Below are 14650 nucleotides of genomic sequence, written 5' to 3'. Positions count from 1 at the left end.
GATGCAAGTGAGAGGTTTGTGCGAAAGATGACATTCATTCATCGTATTTAATTAATTAGCACAGTGGTGAGTGCTCTGATGTGGCCTGATTAACAAGTGGCCATCTGCAACTTTCGATTTCGCCGTTGCCGAGGAGCCCACTTTTTTTTTGGGCCTCTTTTAAGGTACCTGGCATGTTATGAATTGTTCTGCGGAACCGGTTAGCGGCTGATCCAGTCTTCGCCAAAAGAGTCTGGGACCGACTTTGGCACTGTGCTGTAGAGTAGCCCAAAGGACTTGACGAGAACAATTATTTTCTACTGATTGCAATGTTCAAAGCATAATGTGCCTTCCTCGTGAAATAGTTGGCCTTCACCATGTCAGGGATGGACTTCGAAGGGGCCTTTACGCCAATGTAGGTCCCGTGGACGCATCCCACGACGTCTGTGATGCCGCCGCGCAGAAGGAAACGCTCCTCAACATACGCGCGCTCGGCCGCAGTCGTGGGCAAAGCGAGCCACCGCTTCTGCACAGCCGCGTCGATAAGCGCGTCGGACACGTCCCTCACACAGCGGCTCACAGTGCTTCATTGGCGTCCAATAAAGCGGTCTGCGCCGACGCTCCCCTGGAAGCTCCCGGTCGCGAAGAACCGGAGGGCGCAGAGGACTTGCTCTTCGACCGAAAGCGAATGAGGCCCGGCACGCACTCTCCGCAGGCGTGGGTCGTCGTCTAACTATTTACACAACCATCGTACCGATTTTTTGGAGAGGCAAAATTGTCGCTGGAATTCGTCGTCGGCCAAGGCAGCAAACGGGTCCAGCCGGCCGTACTGACATTTGCCCCCAGAGGAAGCGATTACCCAGGCTGCTGCTGCTGCCGCCATGACAGTCCCGAGATGAATTCGGGGCACTTCACCGTTCACGAGTTTAGCTCCGAGTTCACCTGTCAATCAAAACCATTGTTCACGCCCCCGGCGTGCCGTACATAAATTATAGGTGTACGCGCTATGGGTGGGCCACTCCCAACATCCCTGCCGGCTACAGGTACGCTGCGCGGCTGTGCTGATTGCTGACAGACATCGACGATTTTGACAATCGAAATATAACAGGCAAAACAGACGTCATCGCTGATAAATCTAAGCACCTCTGTGAAGGACACGCAACGTGGCGAAAGCCGCTGATTTCTTCGCTCGCATACCAAGATTGCACAACACTATAGCCTGTTGCAACCACGTAAGACACAGCAGAACGCTGAAGGCGCGTCACACCTGCTTGCAAGGCGTCAAACACGGAGCACGACGACGAACCGGTGCTTGGAGCACGTCCTACTCCAACAACATCGCAGCACAGGTGTTTGGCTAGGCCGTCCTTTCATCGGTGATAAAGCTCAGCATCAATGTGTCAGACACATCTGGGATCGACAAACGATCGCTGCTCCAGACCCAGTGCAATAAAGTGTTTGTAATTTCCAGCACGCAAGCACTGCTTACTTCACAACCCTAACACCTTTCTCTGTTATAAGTCCGATTCCATTATTACAAACAGGATCCCTCACCTGCCCGAATGATATTAATGCGATGTCCATGCGGTATACAACGGCGATCGACGTTAGTGACCAAACCAGTCCGCAAAACCTTGCAGTGCGCGACGTTAACAAATACTACGCAGATATGCGCGCCACCCCCTTCACAGCTTTTAGTCAGCGTCTGATGACATAAGATGAGTTGTGTCGCTGGGTAGCACGCTCTTCGCATCCGCAGTGCACTAAAGAGCCGTCACGCACAACAGGCATACGTAATGAATCATTGAATACAGCCAAACAGCAATTTTTTTTCTCAAACCGCATCACAGCCGCTCGCACGGCCAATTTCTACCGCTGAGATTCGCCAAGAGCGTACTAAAAGCAGTGGTTGGCCATAGCGGGGTGCGGCAGCGGCCGTAGCAGCGGAGAGCTCCACCTGAGGTCACTGCAGAGAGCAGCAGTGACGCAAGGGTGCAGTGAAGTTCAGTTTCCTGCTTTTGTTTATTATGCAAGCCAGAAGATGCATGACTGTTATATTTTGATATACGACACAATAAAATATATTATCGCAATGGCCGAAAAATAAGAACGATTAAGCGTGTAGTAGTTGCCCAGTCTTTCCAGTCGAAGGCAGCGCTATCGGCGGCGTGTCAGCGCAGGAGCTCTCTCGTTTTCGACACGGTGGGCTGCCGCTCTAGTTCGTATGCAAGCCACGCTGCAAGCAATGGCCTCACTATCGCCGCTAGCGGCAGAAAGTGTCAAATATTTGTTAATTTCCTAAAGCTATGCTTTTCAACAACGCTTCATTGGATTCAGAATTTAAAATACATTTGGAAATGAACAAAATGTTCATAATATTATCTGTTGCCTTTTAACGTATTCGAGAGAAGAGAAAAGGTTGATACAAGAGTGCACCTAGTGCGCACTGTTCGTCTTCGGAAATGGAGAGACAGATAGAGCCTGAAAGAGAAGACACGCCTTTGACGCGCCCGAAAAGGCGTGTCAAACAGCTAGCGGCGAGTGTGCAGATAGATAGCAGAGGAGTCACGATTTCGTGATTGCTGATATGGCGCTGATAACTTCAGGTAGCGCTGCGGCCTGGTATTGCGCAGTGTATTGTGTTTGAAGTGTGAAACAGGCGCGCAGGGTGCGCTTGTATCGCCTTTACGTGGCTTTATCTCTACATTTTATTATCCGCTGCCAGCGCACGTTCCGCGCTATCTTTGTTCACTGACTGCCGTCATCGCAAACTCGGATGAAACTCGGGCGAGCGCCAAACTCGGGCCTTCCGGCATAGCGCCCCAGATTTGTGCCAACGGAAGTGATCTTTACTTAGTTCAGTTGCGCACAAACTCGACGAACACATCACGAGCTTGTTCATCACGATAAAAGCAGCGCGAACTTCATGACGAACGCAGAAAGGGAAGACGATCAGAGTAAGACGTTCCATGATTATATCAGCGTCTGTGTCTCGTCTTTCCTTTCTGCGTCCTTCGTGAAGTTTCCTCTGCTTTCCTTGTCACAAACTGGCCGCGAAGCGAAGAGCGACCCACGGCGGTCCCGCAGTCTGAAAATGGTGGCATTCCTGAAAAAGAAAAAAGTGCAACCTGCTGAACGCCACTTTCTACACGGCGCGGACAAACAAGAAACGCTTGCATGATGCATTGAAAGTGCACCTGGCGGGCACTAATGGTAGCAGCTCAACTTCGCTCGTGGCGGCGATAACGCGAGCATCAAGTTATCGAGATGGGTCAGCCGGATGTGCCGACGCCCCTTCGCTCTTTGCCGCGCATCTGCTGATAGAGCGCGCTGGCATGCAGTTTTTTCCATTTCGGCCACCGCTTGCGTGCTCCGTATTACTTTTGGGGCACCTGTACATAAGCATCTAACGACGTTTACAGAGTGCCTAGCACCGTTAGAATTGACGCACGAGTTACCGGAAGATAATTTCATCAGGTTTTTAGATATAGGGCTTCATTTTTCAAGTAAACACGTATGTTGGGCCTTTGATCCCAGAGGCAAAAAGCCCCTGCTTCCCTTCAGCTCGGCACACTCCAAAGCCGTAAAACGAGGCATTGTGAAATCGTGCCTTTCCAACGCTCTGAGCAAGTCCTGCCTGCATTTGGTAGGACGCAGCTTTGATATCCAGTTGCAGCGCCTTTCGAGCGCAGGCTGCCAGCCGGCCTTGCTGGCATCAACTGCCGAGAACCTGCTGAAGAAACCAGCCAGCATACCCGATCAAATTGACCGGAAGAAAGTGGCTTTTATTCCGTACATTCACGGAATCTCGCATAATATTAAGAAGATCGGTGCTAGGGCTGGTGTTAGAGTGGATTTTAACGCTCCAGAAAAACTCTCCAGGATTTGCAAGAGAGTGAATGCGGAGGATGCGGCCGTCGATTGTTCGAAGCGGCACCAGCAGCGATTCGTGGCCTGTAAAAAGAGCGTTGTGTACTTGATACCGCTGGCCTGTGGTAAGCAGTATATTGGCCAAACTGGGAGGTGCCTTAATGAAAGGCTGAGGGAGCACGCAAGAGATGTCAGGAACAAGTCAGGTAGAAAAATGATAGACCGTATTCGGAATTGCCGCAACTGCACTCCCGCGCTCGAAAAAACGTCAGTACTGCGCCGGTGCAAGACTCAAATTGGAAGAGAGATAATTGCGGCTAATGAGACAGAAAAATCGGCTAACTCGTGTGTCAGCAATCCTTCAATTTTGCTCTAAAAAAAAAAAAGAAATCAGTTATCTTGCGCAGAATTAGAGCTCGAAGCAAGTATTCACTCGTGCGATGATGGGATCTGTGCTGATCTGATATGTATATATGTATGCGAAGTCTCTTCTTTCCCTCTTCTTGTTTGATAAGAGCAGCTGCTGTATTTAAGCAAGTGTTCCGTCAATAAACACCTGAGTTGTTAGTAAGCGCTTGTCCTGTCTACCTCGTTTCTTTTGTGTCGTGTCTTTTGCGCAAAAAACCCAGAATGCAGAGAACATAATAAACCTAAACAAAAAAACAAACTGCACACCCCTTCCTTAATTGAGCACTTAACGCATGGAAAAATGCAATTTCTTCATGTAGTAAACAATATCAGGCGACAGAGCATTTAACTGGCGGATTGGTCGAACAAAAATCGAATAACGAAATGCGTCCCTACTGAAGGGAAACTGACTTTGAAGCCATGGTCCCTTCTGTGTGATAGGCATGTGAGTTGTTTCATGTTCTTATCGCGATCTATGTTTGGCAATGATAAATACTGTGAAAACTAGGCGAATATGTTTTCGACTAACCTCTAAATCAGGCAATCGAAGTTCGTGTTTAGTATCAGTCATATCAAGTTGCCGTGACTTGCGATTTTCACAGCCTTGGGAAATTCCTTTTTCCCGGACAAAGCTAGTACAACAAATGTTGCGCCACTCACTTCCAACTTTACTAAACACACTTCACTACAATCAAATTGACATCAACCGCACTAACATTTCCAAGGTAAAGGCTTTCCTTACAAAAATATAATCAAGCCGCTGAATGCATTAACACTTTCACAAACAACACTGTCCACTTTTAACTGATGTCATCATTCTCATTGCCTTATTGTATTAGGTTTCTGCTGCGGTGCAATAAATACTTCCATCGTTATTTTATTTCCTAACTTGCTTTGTACATATTCTATCTACAATTGTATAATTTCACTGTGTGAATTGTTTTGTCGAGCTTGTTCTGTGTAATTAGTACTTCTTTTGCCTTGTTCTCCCATATTATTTTTATACGTACTTATTTCTATGAACCTTGCACTTAGAATTGAATATTGGTATTGTGTAAATTATTTTGTAAGATTTTCTGTGCATAACTAACATTTTTTTGTTCTATTCTGCAATCTGTAAATGTATCTGTTGTCATACTAAAATTTTGTCCTCACCAAATGCCATGTAAAGGGGGCTCGAACGTAATCAAGTGGACTTGATTCACTTTTTGTTCGAGCCCCCTCCGTTGTTTCAAACGGAAATAAATTCAATTCAATTCAATAATTAAGTATCTGTCGTAATTGCCACTAGAAAAACCAAGTGCTTTATTTTGAAGTTTTCCAGCATATTAATACGTTCCTTTGTGTACGGGTCCCAGCATACGCAGAAATATTTAAGTACTGATCGCACGTATGCAAAACATTATTTCTGTTCCAGTTCAGTTCGGAAATATTTTAAATTGCGCCTGAGAAACCCGAAAGCAGTTGTTGCCTTATTTGCAATATAATTTACGTGCCGTATTTAATCTTAATATTTAATCTCCGTGGCTTTAATTAGAGCGACATTATTTACCATGTATTGTGTTGGTTCGTGAAACCTTTTCCGTGTAAACGGCACATGCGAAGCTTTTAGCATTCAGTGCATCATTCACCATCATGCGCACCAAGCCGCTACAGTGCTCATAAAGCAGTTTGCAAGGATGCAAAATCACTCTCATCACTGATAACCCTATGCGCAATCAACCACCTTTAGACATGAGAAACGCTGAATTGTCAACAATCGTGATGCCTTTGATATAAAATGCAACAAAACGGGACCCATCACAGAGCGCGGTGGCAAACGAGAAGTAACTGGAACATATCTTGAGGAAGTGCCGTTCAACACAACACACTGCATCGTTAGCAGCAAGTAATCTGAAATTCTGAGCAAGTAATCTAAGTTGACTAAGTCCGTTTTCTACCTTCGGAGACAGCCAAGTGAACATAGGTGACATCGGTGAAGTAAGCAGTTCGAGCCGCATGTGACTCCGGAGCATACTTCGACAATACCGGCCGTGTCAGCCACAAAACCTGGGTAACGGCTAACGACGTCACACTGCCGGTTCCATGCCCCCATTGGCGTATGGAATTTTAACGTGAGTTTTAATGTCTCGATGCCGCACGTGGGGAGACTTAGGGACAATTTTTGGAAGGGGTGGATGATGAAAGAAGTGAAAAGGGGGTGGAGAATGGGAGTTACGTATGCTTGACACATATCTGAAGTTTATTATTTTGTTTGCAGAAAAAATTAACTCTCGATTTACTGCTTAAACATTCTAATAACTAGTACTCTATCAGATAGAGTATACCGGCTACTGCACTCTCTCTAGCAGCTGTTCACTCCTCCCAGATTGCCTAAGGGGTGAAACGCTTCCTTGCGCAAAGAGTACAACCGCCAGTGCACTCTCTATGGCCAGAAGGAATTAGATCAATTTTCTTTCTTCGCTTATTGTGTAATGTAGTGGAGCTACTATGTGGTCACCTGTTGCCCGCATCTCGCGCAAACTAGGTCTATCGCTGATTCCGCTGAACGCAAAGAGATCTCCTTTTGAGCGTCAGGAAAAAAGTGATACGCCTGAGCAAAGGATATCAATAAGCATCATTCAGTGAAGCAGCGAAGGCATGCTCTTGCGTATACGAGTATGAGAAAAGACTGTCTTGTAACTGTCGCAGTTGCTGCGGAACATTTGTAGCTCCATTGCTGAGTGAACATATTTTACGCCCTCCGGAGCTCCTATTCAAGTTTCGGTGCACGTATTTCAAAACAGCGACCTTCCGAGGGAAAACGCTGAGCAGAAACGAGCGACGCTTCGGTTCAAGGAAAGTACTTCCGTCAGATCCCCGTAAACCCTCGCGATTCACCGCCAACCATCAGTGTAAATTCTTCATACTGCAGTGCCACTGCGATATGAATGCTCGACGTGAGCGCAAGTGAAGTTACACACGATTTTTGACGCAAAGAATTATGCAATAGGACGACATTACCTTGTTCACGAAGGGCGAGCCTTCAACATACCGCGCGCCATTAAATTGCTTCCGAGCAGATTTTCTGCGGCGTGCAGCTGGTGCCTGGACTGTGTCACCATTCACTGAGCTGTGCACGCTCTAATGCGGCTGCTGTGTGGGAAGTGGACCTATACGGAAGCTCGCAAAATCTACAAAGGAAGCCACCGCTATACTCAAAATTAAGTATCTATGTATGCGTTCAAAAGCAATGACCCTCGCTCCAGCTGTTATAGTCGGGACACATGCATCATGTGTGCGCCTCACAAAATTTTGATATTTGGGAAGGTGGGGACGTGCAAGGGTATGGCGGGCTCGTATTATGCAGTCTGGTGTTTTGTGGCACAAGCATAATCAGATTTTCCTTTTCGGCAGTTTTCCCATGCAATAAAGAAAAAAAAACAGCGGTAGAAAAGAGGTAGCGGGCCCCGCTCTCGATACGCAGTTCAGCGGTTCGACTCCCTGCTCAGCAGCTGCTTTCTTCTTTTTTTTTTAGAAGTTTTGTAATAGAAGGAGTATATCCACTCCTGCAGAAGGCGTGGGCTGCACACTGGTTAGATGTTAGCTGGGAGTTCGACGATTCTGGAATAAAGAAGTGGAATATGGGACAAGCGTCTACTCCACCGAAGGGCGTTCCCAGCACTCCTCCAGTTTAGGAGTGTAGGTGCGCAAGCCCAATATGTATGGACCCTTCGCGTAGGTTAGTTATGACGATTTTACAGATAATGTAAGCGACAGCTGGAGCGACGCGGTTTCTGCATTTCCACTGGGCTCGCGAAACCGATTTTCCTTCTTCACCGGGACACTAACGGCTTTTTCGCTAGTGACCCACCTAGTGCTATCGCATCTCTTTTTTGTCTTTCCTCCCCCACTTGCATTTCTTTCTCCTCTGAAAGTGCAGATGTACATTCCTCTCTTTCCACTTCGCCACCTGCCAACCGTGGAAGCTGGCCCGTGGAGTCTTCATCCTCAGACAGGACGGCTTTTTCGCCAGCGAGGCATCCAGTGCTCACTCATTTAGAAATGAAGATCAGAGCGGTTCTTCAAAAAAATTTATCACCGTGGAAATCCCCCTTTCGCGAAATTTTCCACCCTTTTATAACCGTCCCTGCACATGGGCTATCAGAGACGCCGTAATGGATGGCTCCAGTTTGGTTTCTTTACCGATCACTGACACTGCGCAGCACTAGGACGCTAATGGATCTTACCTCGCTCACTTTCCCGCAACATAACCACGTGAGAGGCCTGGGTTTCCCACCTTGGCAAAACGACCTTATCGCGGGGCACTTTCTTGGAGCACGTGGTCACCGTCTTGGAGAACGACACTTAACCCCTTGCTGTCGATAACATGGATCTGGAGATGGGTCGTGCGGAGCAGAGGGCATAAAACGGGTGCCAGTAAACGCGCCCCCCTCTTACAACCCTTCGAACATCGCCGGCACTGTCCTCCTCCGCCCGGCCACCCAAGGCGCCACCTTTGAAGGGACGTTAAGCACAAATCGACGTTGGCTTGCATCGATAGGGTACCGCGCTCTAAGCATAAAGAGGCTACTCACAGAAAATGGACCTTTTATAAGGTAGAAGAGACAAAAAAAAACACGAAATACATGTGTCGCCTGCCTGTAAAAAAAAAAATCATGGTAAAAGAGCTTTAATACTTCAAATGCATTATGCACAGTTATCGGGACCATATACAGCACTCGGCTGGACGCGTCGAGCACCTCTAGTCTAGCTCTTAATCGTCCCAGGACGTGCTAGGAATGGAGTGGTAGACGCACTACTTGGAGCACCGGACTCAATGTCCGAAATAAAATTGTAGCATTAAACAAAAATCTTACTTCATATAAGACCAATGCAGCAACCGCTGTCGCTTCTCCGCCGCTGAATGGGGATAAAAAAATCTGGAAGATTGTTATTTTCTTTTGCAAGATGGGCTATATCAGGTATTGTGACTATAGAGAGCTGGGCGAATTGGTGGTAGTTCTTGACTGAACAGCGCTAACGGACGGCCTCAAGAAGGCCGCTGGACGAGCGCTCGGATAATGGACCTTTTGTCCACGCTGTGCGCGTCTGCTCCACGGCTTAGTTTTCATGAAATCTGATCAAGCTCAGTGTCTCAGCAAGGTGGCGGCCCAGCAGAGTGGTGGTGGATGGCGAACCACTTGTAAGGCGGTTTCGATTAATCGTGGTCATCGTGTTAAGAATCTTGAACCTGACAGAATGCGACGTGTCATGCACACGCGGTAAGCGCGTTACCACTGCTGTCAGCACGCGGTCATAGTCGGATGTTATTTCCGAGGAGCGCTCGAGTTATAAGGACACCTATAGGTTGTGAGGCGCAGCTCCACATGGTTCCGTTCACTAATTGATTAATCATTTCAGAAGTCGAATTCGCTGTTGCACCGTTTTTCTTCTTTCCCATAACCTTGCATCTGCATTACAAACGCCCAATATTCCTTTCGGAATGCGTTGTTCCACCGTAAAATCGCCACGGCATCAGCTGTTTTATCATACAAGGGACACTCGTGGCGATGACGAGCATTGCCCCGCGTATATCGTGAACGGGCATACGCAATAAGCAAGCGCTTGGCCTTCAGTAAATTCCGCGCTTGATAAAGCGTGATTACATTCAGACCGCCAAAAATTCCAAGTGAAACCGCTTTCAGTAAGTAACCCTCAGCGTTAAATACATGTATACAGTGCGCTAGGAGCACCGTGTTGTATTCGTTGATCCCTGTACATCACGCCCATCTTTACTTTGCACTCAAGGGTCACGACCTAGACAAAGTGACTTGTAAGCGACGTAGAAATATGCAGCGCTGTACTAAAAAAGCAAATTTCTGACAGCGATACACAGAAATCAACCTTTTTCCTTTGCGGCTTAAAACGCGAGTGGTTGCGAACGTCCGACGCTTCATGATTGCATGAAGGTGGCTTCATTTTTTTTTTTCATATAAAAAATAAATGTGAGAATAACAAGCCATATATTAGGGGTGTGCGAATAGTACTTTTTCGAAGCCAAATCGAAAACGAATACAGTGTAGCTTTGCTAATGAATTGAATACGAATAAGTAGCCACAAACCCAATCGAATACGAATTAAATAGTGGCAGAACCGAACGGAATACGAATCGATCATTTTATGAATGTTTGCGATTGATGGAAATATTCACACAAAAATAATCGCGCGAAAGAGCTAAGCGCTGCCGCGCTACCGGTACGGCACTATGACTTACGGAGACATGGCTATCAAAAGACGCAAGACTGAACTCCAGTATTGAGATACGAAACATGAAGAGTATGCCCATCATCGCATATGTATAAGAAAATTACATTTTGGTAATTGTGGTTGGACAGTGAAAACTCGCACCGCATCTCAGCAGATTAGAAGGGCGAGCACAATGTACGAGAAATGGATTCCGAGATCAGGCATCGGGGCTGGATTTACTATAGTTTGCTGCACCTACCCGAGCCCTGCCTCATCGCTCAGTCTTGGAGTATGAAACGCCGCTGAAAGAGTGGCTGCACCGCGGCACGTACCGTACTTTGCCGCGCATAATTCCCCTTCGAATATAAGTCGACTCAGCCCCCTCCCCCTCGTCACCCTCACTGACTAAAAAAAAAAGATAGCAGAGGGTTTAGCATGGCAAAGCGCGGAATATCGTGCAGTAGCACCAGTTACGGTGAGCACTTAGGGATCAAAACCGATAACAGCTCCCCGTGCTGCGTTTGATATTGGCGTACGGCCGACCGACTAGCAGCAAATCGAACTGCCAACGGTCCGGTAGTTTCGGATTCGGGTGCGACGCGTGCTCCGGTGTTTAGCGGAAGTTTCCTCCCGCGTCTACCGCTCGTCAGGGAAAGCGACCGTCAGCGTGAGCACACCGGATAAACGGCGCGCAATTTGAATTTTTATAGCGAGACTGATTTGCAGACTAACGATATTTGTTAAGTTCCACGCATACCTGCGGTGAATGGGCACCAGCACGAGGTGCGTACTACCCGTGGCTCGCCCGAAACTTATATCCGCCAAATAAGCCAACTCCGCATATAGGCGGGCGGCAGAAAGTCAGGTCGACGGATGAGATTTGAAGTTAGCGGAGCGTTGCGACTGGGGCATCTCAGTGCTGTCACGACTCTTGCGACGTGTGCATCTTCGATTAGGGAAGGGCAGGCGAAGCAAAATCGACGTCAGAAAAAAAACGGAGAGGTCTTTATGTCACTATTTACAAGGCTGTACAAACGTGCGGTACAGGGAACGACGGCATAACCGCATAACGGCTTCTCGAGATGGCCTCGCTCGAACGACGGAGACCCGATTCGCCCCCACCCTGCGTCTCGCTCTCTGCTGTGCCCGACTTCCGAGTTCGCCTTTTATGCCCTCGGCTGTTGTCGACGGTTGCATCGCCGAGGGTGATTCAACGGCGGCGGTTCGCGTTGGCCCAGGCATGTCCGAGCGTGTTGGGCCGCGTTCCCGCCGGGCATTGGGTAACGATACAAACTTGCGCTTGGCCGATGAGCTCGGCGCCTGGCTTCAGCATGATGCCAGCGAGAAGACCGTTGGTTCAAAAAAAGTGGTACGGTTTTAACGTAGTGAAACCAAGTATACATGCGAAAGCGTGTGTTTAGTCTGGTTGTTTCATGGCTTTGCTTTGCTGATTCATCGGCACGTCTGGCGACGATATTAGGCTCGGGTTAAGCTCTGATCGAGGTTAGGCTGATTTGATCTGTTCGCACCGCTGATGGAAGTTGATGAAGACACTGATGTGTAATGCCGAGCGTGAGAGTATGTTTCAGTTTAACACGAGGCGTGATCGGCTGCGGCCGATCACGCCGATCACGCTGGTTGGAAACCCAGTTGCGGCAATATTTATTTTCTTCCTGCACCCTCAAGGTCAGGGACGCCACAAGATTATTGGTTGGTTTTGACCCCGTAAAGTAGTGCTTTCGCACTAAAAGCTCTGGCACAACAGGGGATAAGGTGCCCGCAACTGGCACAGGATATGGTTGTGCATGGGGCAGGCCTTTGTATTGCAGTGGCTTTAGTTACGCTGCTGATAAAACCTGACCAAAAAGCACTAAAAACTCGTTGAAAGTTTGAGCATGTCCCTTAAGTTTCGTCGCCTGTGTTCTTGGTGGCAGTCATAGCAGTAATTCTCGATGGCAGCCGTGAACCAACCAGCTAGCAAGAACTACTTCTATTCTATGTCAGTTTGCAGTGCAAGACTTCAACCCTGGGGAATGCGGCGCAGACGAAAAACGCAGGTCATTGAGCAGCATGCCGAATCAGAGTAGTTTCGAGTTTTATTTTTTATTTATTTATAATAAATAAATAAAAGTTCGCCGATCTATCGAGGTGCCGTCTTGCTCTTCCCGTATATGGTCAGAACACGCCGGCCACCGTCGTTGCTTTGTTTTTACAACCTCGCCGGCCACTAGTGTCTTCGCTCGATGCGCCGCCGCTTCTCGCCGCCCCGTGCTCGCTGCACTCCAGCGCGTCTTTAGCTGTGGGCGGCGTGTCGGCTCTAGTGCCTGCATTTTACGAGACTGCGGCATTTCGCTCTGATGTCGCGTCACGATCTTCGCCCTCCCGTTGGCTCTCTTCCGCAGGGTATCATAGTCGGCATGGGTCAGAAGGACAGCTACGTGGTCGACCAGGCCCAGAGCAAGCGAGGTATCCTCACACTGCAATACCCCATCGAGTTCCGTCATCACCAACTGGGACGACATGGAGAAGATCTGGCACCACATTTTCTACAATAAGCTTCGCGTGGCTCCCGAGGAGCACCCAGTGCTGCTTACCGAGGCTCCGCTGAATCCATATGCGAACCGGGAGAAGACGACCCAAATCATGTTCGAGACATTCAACATGCCCGCCATGTAGTACGTCGTCATCCAGGCCGTGCTGTCCCTGTATGCCTCCGGTCGTACCACCGGCATTGTGCTCGACTCCGGCGGTGGCGTCTCCCACACGGTGCCCATCTACGACGGATACGTCCTGCCTCACGCCATCCTGCGTCTGGACTTTGCCGGCTGCGACCTCACCGACTACCTTATGAAAATCCTCAGCGAGAGAGGCTACTCTTTCACCACCACTGGTACGTGTCTCCTTCCGCTGAGCCACGTTGATTTTGTCTCATCTCACATACCGCTTTTTGCCGCCGAAGTGGCTCAGTGGTTATGGTGCTCGGCTGCTGACCCAAAAGACGCGGGTTCGATCCTGGCCGCGGCGGCTGGAATTTCTTTGGAGGAGAAATTCTAGAGGCCCGTGTACTGTGCGATGTCAGTGCACGTTAAAGAACCCCAGGTGGTCGAAATTTCCGGAGCCCTTCACTACGGCGTCTCTCATAGCCTTAGTCGCTTTGGGACGTTAAACCCCATAAACCAACCAACCAACATACCGCTTTTTTTTATCATCTCATGCAGCTGAGCGTGAAATTGTGCGTGACATCAAGGAGAAGCTTTGCGATGTCGCCCAGGACATCGAGCAGGAGATGGTCACAGCCGCCTCGTCGTCCTCTCTCGAGAAGCCTTACGAACTGCCCGACGGTCAGGTGGTCATCGTCGGCAACGAGCGCTTCCGTTGCCCCGAGGCCCTCTTCCAACCCTCGTTCCTGGGTATGGAAGCGTGTGGCATCCACGAGAACACCTACAATTCCATCATGAAGTGTGACGTGGACATCAGGAAGGACCTATGCGCCAACACCGTTCTCTCCGGCGGCATCACCATGTGCCCAGGCATCGCCAATCATATTCAGAAGGAGATCGCCGCCCTGGCTCCCTAAACCACGAAGATCATGATCATCGATCCTCCCGACAGGAGGTACTCAGTCTATATCGGCGGTTCTATCCTGGCCTCCTTGTCCACCTTCCAGCAGATGTGGATATCCAAGCAGGATTACGACGAGTACGGGCCCAGCATTGCGAACAGGAAGTGCTTCTAGGCCTTATCAAAGAGAGAGAGAGAGAGAGAGAGTAGTGCTACAAGACCCTGCAGGCTCCACGGAGTCCCTTATATGGGCACATATGAGAAATAGGACTGTCTGTAGTGGCGGCTTTTTTCTTGTCCTTACTCTTCCCTGCAAGTGACCACTGCACGAACTATAGTCAACTTCCCAGATGGGATGCTTTTCAGCCTCTTCAATTTGTTTCCGATACCAAAAAGTCTTATTTATATAAAATGTTCATATCGGAACTGAACTGCTTAAGCTGTAACGCTGCTGCTCTCCACCCCGTCCCCCAATTGCTCAGTGTACCGACGACGGCTTTCCTGCTGCAGATAGTTATGCACGCTGAAGCCTAGCTTATGTTGAAAAATGCATTGCTGGTCTGATGAAATGACCTGTACAAATCCGTGGAACACCGACATTCTT

At 48.6% G+C, this 14650-nt stretch overlaps 1 protein-coding gene and 1 pseudogene across 1 annotated transcript in view; one reads left to right on the top strand and one right to left on the bottom strand.

Annotated features, from left to right (window-relative positions):
- Window positions 1-14650, bottom strand: part of Tim23 (translocase of inner mitochondrial membrane 23) — a 185882-nt gene that overhangs the window by 70154 nt on the left and 101078 nt on the right. The window lies entirely within an intron of this gene.
- Window positions 12991-14221, top strand: LOC149352364 (actin-5C-like; annotated as a pseudogene).

The sequence above is a fragment of the Amblyomma mixtum genome, chromosome 3, assembly GCF_055824585.1.
Source record: "Amblyomma mixtum isolate Tamu chromosome 3, ASM5582458v1, whole genome shotgun sequence".
In the NCBI taxonomy this organism is placed as follows: domain Eukaryota; kingdom Metazoa; phylum Arthropoda; class Arachnida; order Ixodida; family Ixodidae; genus Amblyomma; species Amblyomma mixtum.
The sequence above is the reverse complement of the archived record's forward strand: the minus strand, read 5'-3'. Positions and strand labels throughout refer to the sequence as shown.